Source organism: Spea bombifrons, chromosome 8 (assembly GCF_027358695.1).
Source record: "Spea bombifrons isolate aSpeBom1 chromosome 8, aSpeBom1.2.pri, whole genome shotgun sequence".
Lineage (NCBI taxonomy): Eukaryota > Metazoa > Chordata > Amphibia > Anura > Pelobatidae > Spea > Spea bombifrons.
Window position 1 is genome coordinate 36,550,192 of NC_071094.1, and position 6,997 is coordinate 36,557,188.

Here is a 6,997-nt window from a genome sequence, read left to right on the forward strand (position 1 = left end):
CTGTGATGGGGAAGAGATCGTGTAACGCATAAGCCTAATGATGTCACCACACGGTGGAGTAATTGGTGAATTCTTTATTGGAATGAAATATCGAAGTGCATCTTTTGGAAAATGTGAAGCAAGTTTGACAAAAAGCCCCTTATTGGCCTTTTAAATTCACTCGTGCAAGTATAAAATAGTGCTTGCTAGAAGGACAAGAAATTTTAGGACAAGAGGCCATAATCAAAAGGCTTAGAGGTAATGTAGGGAAGCTTTACTTTATTGAGGTGGTGGTAGACAGGTGGAACAGCCTCCCAGCAAAAGTGGTAGAGGTTAACTCAGTAAGGGAATTAAAACATGCATGGGATAGGCATGAAGCTATCTGAGATGAGACTAAGGACTGACTAAGGTCTGAGTCTTTACAGCAGGGAAAAACAGGCAGACTAGATGGGCCAAATGTTTCTTATTTGCAGTCAAATTCAATGCTTCTATTAAATCAAATGACTTATTTAAAATAATAGTACATTTTGAAAAGAACGTAGCTTGTTTGGTCGATGGTTTTCACCTCTTTCTTCCTCAACTGCTTTTACAGGCTTCTGGTGATCGGAGAGTTCAAGTGTCTGAAGGATCTCTTTGATGCCAACTCAGCCAATATCAAACCGAGCCGATGAGCTGCAGGGTTACTTGCATAAAAAAGGGGAAAAGAAAAATGGTTGTCTGCATCTTTTATGGAAAAACATTGTGCGGTTTCCAGAGGTTACAGCCATGACATAGCAGCTAGTGCCATAGAGGTAGGCTACTCTATAACCTCTGGGACCTGTTTGGATGGTTGACTGCTACGGAGCAAGAAGAAGAGTGCTTATATCGGTACAGATGCCTCTTTTCACATATATGTCCATTGCTGTGGACTCATTGAGTTATGATGCTCCAACTTGCAGATCAAATAGATATCTCTGTTGTTTCACTGCTCTACCTACCAGCCCTTGGACAACCCTAGTGCCTGGAGAGAGAAGAGAAAAGCAAAGGAGAAGACATCAAATATGAATTATATCTTACATGCTTTGTCTTCTGTAATAGGGTTAGGTGGTGTCACAAAAAAGATTGGCGGGAAATTATGGACCCAAACATGGCCTATGGTTTCTAGCTCCCTAGACAAATTAGGCCTCTTGTGGCCCAGCTGTATTCACTTGCCTCCTACCAATGACTCCCCCTACTAGCCTGAGGCAGACACCTAGTTTTCTTATACGGTGGGGCCTATTTTTGATATTCCTGTAAATTGTTCTTCTTCTAAGGTCTGCATCGTCTGCCATTTGGGGCAAATATTTCCACGTTGTTTCTAAAGGGCAAATGAAAAGCGCCACCTGGCAATATGTTGCAAACATAATTAAGGGAATCTATTAAATAATCACATTGGTTCCATGGAGATCCCTGCTGTGATTATTTAATTGATTCTATTAATTCTGGCCGCAGAATGCCAGGCTGCACTTTTCACGTGCCCTCCGATACAGGCTGGAATTTATATGCGGCTGGCGTGATAACACTATTTCTTGCTAACGTTTAAGCTTTGTGTGAATTACATTTGTGTTCGTCTTCTATGTGAACGTACGCTGGATTTTAGTGATTTACCTACATTTTTACCTAGCTTTCTTTTTGTTTTGCATAAATCAACACCTACCTCCTGCCATGGATTGTCAAACACAGTCGCGCTCACTGATCTTTGGTTCTGTATCGGTAGCTCAATAGTGATGGGTGGATGGGTGATGGATGCAAGTGGACTAGTACCTTTAAGTTTCCGGCTATGACTAAATGGTGCTTGTAGGCCTCCTAGACAAGATGGGCTGGTCTATACAGGGAGGCTGGGGGGCTTTAACCCCATAGTATATATCAAAAGCATTTACACCATGTCTGGATCCTTTCCATGTTCCTGTTACGGAGTCCTGGTTTTATGTAGCCCTTTTTGGATGGTTTTATGTTGTAGTGATCCACCTGGCTGGTTTTAATAAAATAATTAAAAAAACAGCAGTTATGAGAAAAAAAATACCTGGCTGTTTCTTTGTCTAACACGCTGTTTCCTCATATAGCAAAGAAATGAATCCCCTTTCTGTAACAGCTTTCTGAGAACATCACTGTTTTTTATAGAGGCATTTGGCGGCAATGTATCAGAATTCCGGTGAGCTGTTATGGCTTTACTGTGCGATAAACGGAAGTTATTGACTCCCTTGCTACTTTACATCAAGAACCATTAATGAAAACTACGCATGGGGTAAATATTTAGTGATACCGCAATATACAAAATATAGTATATATTATAGCATATATCAAGCGCAGATTGCAATGGGATAGACAAAGCAATAGGAAGCGTGGCACGGGTAGCTGAAACAGTTAAACAGGGGAAAGTATATTGACACCTGGACATGTCAACTTGACGCCATCTGTCCTGATTTGTAGGGTCTCTGCTGATTTAGGACAAACCCATTGTTGTTGCATTTAGCTTTATTACTGTACACACATTTTCAAGCAGCAGGTGTGTGCGGTGTTAGGGCAGAATACACAGAGCCGGCTGAGAGCACGAGTCCGGCTGGCCGACATGCCCCCAGCCGAAGCCATGCAGATCGTACCGAAAGCCATGAGGCATATATGAGATTGCAATCCAATTCCATGTTCCGCGTCCGCGTGAGAAGTGGTATTGTACAGCGCTGCGGAACAGGATGGCGCTATCTATCATTATTGTACTTTGCCCAGTGACCGCCAGTAGTAGCGTGACTTCTACAAACGTATCAACGAGTGGATGCGGGAAAAAATCACAAAATTCCACTATCCATCAGAAAAAAAAGTCATTAGTCTAATGGAAAAAGTTACTAGTTCCCTGTGTTAGTTATAGAGAAATCCAATTTTTTGCCATCGTCTGTATTTTTTTGTATTTGCCACGGATGAGCTGAAGAGGGTAATTTCCCAGCCATGCCAGCGTATTCTTCACCGAAACATGTCGCAATTCTGGTTATCCTACTGCCACGTATGCCTATGATCTTAAGTGGTAAACGATTTGACCCCCAGCGAAGGACCATGAGAGTCCGGCAACCACAATTTATGCTCCGGATTAAACAGTATTATTACCACTTTACCACCATGCCAGGATTATTAGGGCATTACCGCCCAGGGGTAAATACCATGAGACTGGTGTTTAAAGTGACCTGGCATTTAATAGGAATGCTGGTTGGTAGAAGCTACTGTGTACAGGGGATTAGTTACTGTAACAGGGCACGGTCTTCTAAATATGTAATTATTTCCGATATATTCTATTTTCTCAGTTTTTTTATTTTTTTTCAATGTATTTATTATGGAAACAAAGGTTAAAATATAAAATGTTACAGTCCCAATAATATTATTAAAACAGGGGTCCAACATTATAACTATAACCAACTAAACGAACACACGGTAACATATAGATAAAAACATACAGTATCAATGTCCTGAACAAAGCAGAAGAAATGGAATATCAGGAATACATGTGAAATAATTGCGTATTAGCACGGCCGCGTCTTATTACAGGTGGGTTTGTGAGGCATATAAAGGTAATCCTGTCCTTTACGGCCATATTTCTTTGTCTCGGCCATCGCAGCAGTAAAGGACTGATCCTATTGCAATGTGTCGATAAACCCTTCTTAACGTCTCGGTTGCTGCATGTCGTATGTACTATACTGCGGTATCGGAGGTGACTGAAAGACCCCGAGTCTCTACTTAAAAATGGGCAGACCAGATGGGCCGAAGGGTTCTTATCTGCCCTCAAATTCTACATTTCCATTTATTACCTTGCATAACGATTACCAACTGCCAACTATTTGGTAAACTTCATACATTGTACAGGGCTGCGGGACTTCTCATGGTGTAAATACGCCCCAGTGTTTACGGTAGGGTTGCCATATTGACCATGTCTTCCATGTCGCTGATGAGCATTTATGAAGCGCTTCCCTGCGGTGTGCGGGGAAATCAGTACTTATACATCTTTCCTAATGCAAGGAAGGGCTTCCTAGTCGGCAACATACAAAAATGACATGTGCCCTTGGAAAACATGGCTGATACGGCAACCCTAGAGTACATGTGTGTGCATACGTTCAGTTGTGCATAATACCTGCACCTAACCCATGGACCCAGTCGTGCCCTGACAGATAACGTGTAAGTATGCCGGCCCCTTGTTGGGAGGTGACATTTCCACGAGTCTCGCTACCTCCTTCCTTTTCTTAGCTGCTTGTGCTGCTCTAGCAGTGGCCCGGGGCAGCTCTCTGGGGCTGCTGGGAGGGGGAGGCTGCCGGGAGGGGGAGGCTGCCTAGTCTACATCATACAATTGGGGGAAGAGGGAACGAGAAGGGAGGGGGGGGGTTCGGTGGTGAGCGCTGCAAGTCTATGTCATTGCAAGGCAGGAATCCTAACTGTGTAGACAAGGGTTAAAAGAAGGAAGAAGCCCTAGAGGTTGGGGAGGGGGGGTGTAAAGGGGCAGGTTCCAAGACGCTATTCCCAGGGGATCGATCATTGTGCTGTGACGTATAGGGTAACTGTATCAGACCGGATTTTGGGGTAGTTTAAGGAAGGACTTAGGGCAAGGGTAACATGGGGCAGGAGAACAGATATGCTTCACAAAGCAGTGATGGAGGCCACGAGAAACAACGTGAGAAAGGCATATTTTAATGCAATCCAAAGGCGTGATGTGGTTGTACCAGAGCTGCCACCTTGCCAGTGTTCCTTTGCCAGACAAGTAAATAATTAGCTTGCGTCAAATTACAATTCTTTCTGGGAGTAAACACATGGCTAGTATTGCGTGCAGATAAGGTGGCAACCTTAGTCCTACTACTAAGTCCTACTACGCTTGGAGAATTATATCTTCAGAGCAGGAGTTGGAGGTGAATAATTCCAAATTGCATACGATACGTCTGGCAGTATCCTAAATATCTAGACATCTTCATCTACAGATATACGATTATTGGAGCTCCCAAATCTAGCAATGTCTTTTTGCGCAGGTCCTACCAGGTCAATGCGTGGAGTGGACAGAGCAAGTTCTTCTTCTTCCATCTCCCTCTTCTAAAAATCCATTTAATATATGGTGCCCAGATAGGGGACGTATCAGATATTAAACTGATAGGAACAGATACCACACTTGATCTTAGCCAAAACATCGAGAAGGGATTGAGTTAGGCATTTTTACAGCGAGGATGGTAAAACTCCGGAATTCACTATTTGGTGACTGTAGGCTGAGTGGATAATTTAAGAAGCTTATGATTTTGAGCTTGGTTCTAGGGCAAAACACCTGAAGACATTTCACTCCACCTGGTTTTTGCTTTACTGTTCTTCCGCTGTTGTCTTGATGGAATAAATTTCCAAAGGAACAATTTGTCAAACTGCAGACAGACAGGCTTCATTTTTGACAAGCAGGGACATTGAGCAGCTCTTTAATATAACTAGGGCTTCATCCTAGTATTAGTCTGATTCTTCTTGGAGTCACAAATGGTCGCCAATTCTCGCATGGTGGCATTAGTTTGCCTTTTTCTGGATCATTACAATTAGGGATATCAAGGCAGGAGCATCAAACATTTCTCAGTGACATCCAACAAAATGCTGGGACGTTACTGGAAACTGCATTCAGGACCCCTTCTCCATGTTTGGGGGATATGTACTTACCTACGTGCGGTTATATTGTGAGGTGCCTCATTCGCTGTGCAGACCTAGACAACACTTCATGCATCTTAATGGCTCTTGTCGGGGTCTGTGTTCGAGAGAAGACTCATGCTGTTTGTTACAGTTACCAGTCACCGGTGTATCCGTCGACACACACGTATCCTTACTGACATAGAAACACGGATACTTGAACATATAAGCACAAACCACCTGCGTTGGTATAGTCAAGGTGCTACGTAGAAGGGTTCTTAATCTTCTTCCGTCTTCTGAAGTGCAGCAGGGGTCCACCACATATCGGGTGAAGAAAGGTTTGGCCAAAAGGGTTGGCAAAAGGGCAGCAGCTCTCCTGTTTTGGGCAAAATAGAAGAAATTAGTTGGTATTCACTGGGAGTAAAACGGGCAAACTGGATTATGGAGGAAATTGAGTAACATTCTCTCTTATTTGAATTATTCAATAATACAAAGTGTTTGCCGAGCTTCCCTGCAATTTTTCTAGTGGCTGCGTGGAAACCTACTTGTGTGTTACGGGCGCAGCTCACGATGAACACATCTCAGGTTAATTGGCCCTCGCGGTGAAGACACGCTAATTGTGCTCTTTGTAGAGAATGGGACTGGTAGAACGACAGTGACTGTCAACTCTGAATTTTCATATGACGCATCTCTAGGCAGAAGAACCCCCTCCAGAAGGGTTAGCATGATGTGCAAGCTGGGGCCCGAAGCCACGGCGACCCTAAACAAAGGTCACGTGCAATATCATTCCAGCTCTCAACTATATAGAGATATAAATCCATGGTGCAATTTACTAACAAACACCGGCCCATACTGCTGTGCTGTATTCTTCCAGCTATTACATGTTTCTTCCATTTACCACTCTTTGGAATCCTTTCTCCTCATTCTTGACCAAACAGGCTACGTTTGGGCTATCAGCTTAATAAGGCCCTGCTATTCCTAAACCAGTCAGCGTGGCAACCTAATCATAGGATTTAATAAGATAAAATAAACATTAGAGAAGGTCTAAGAGGCCCGATATTAATTTTCCCACATATGTCCAAGTGAAGACCCTAGGCAACAAGACACAAAGTTAATTCAGCCCAACATATCTGTCTTAGTCCAGTTTCAAATGTAGTCGAGAGAGAACTCCAGGTAGACGCGACTTATAGCCCCTGAGCGGCCACAAGTTGTCCTAGCAGCTGCAGGAGGCTTGACTTGTTGGGGTCTGAGTTGGCGAGGCTGTGGCTTCAGACCCAGACATGGATTAGAAAATGTCCCAAGAGGTCAATGTCATTTTCCATACGAGGACAGCTCAGCCCTGATTCCATATCTATGAGACAACGGAAAGTCTACCTGCGCA

General features: G+C 43.5%; 1 pseudogene; it reads right to left on the reverse strand.

Annotated features, from left to right (window-relative positions):
* Positions 1 to 4,978: 4,978 nt before the first annotated feature.
* Positions 4,979 to 5,158, reverse strand: LOC128504145 (uncharacterized; annotated as a pseudogene).
* Between the last annotated feature and the right edge of the window lie 1,839 nt (positions 5,159 to 6,997).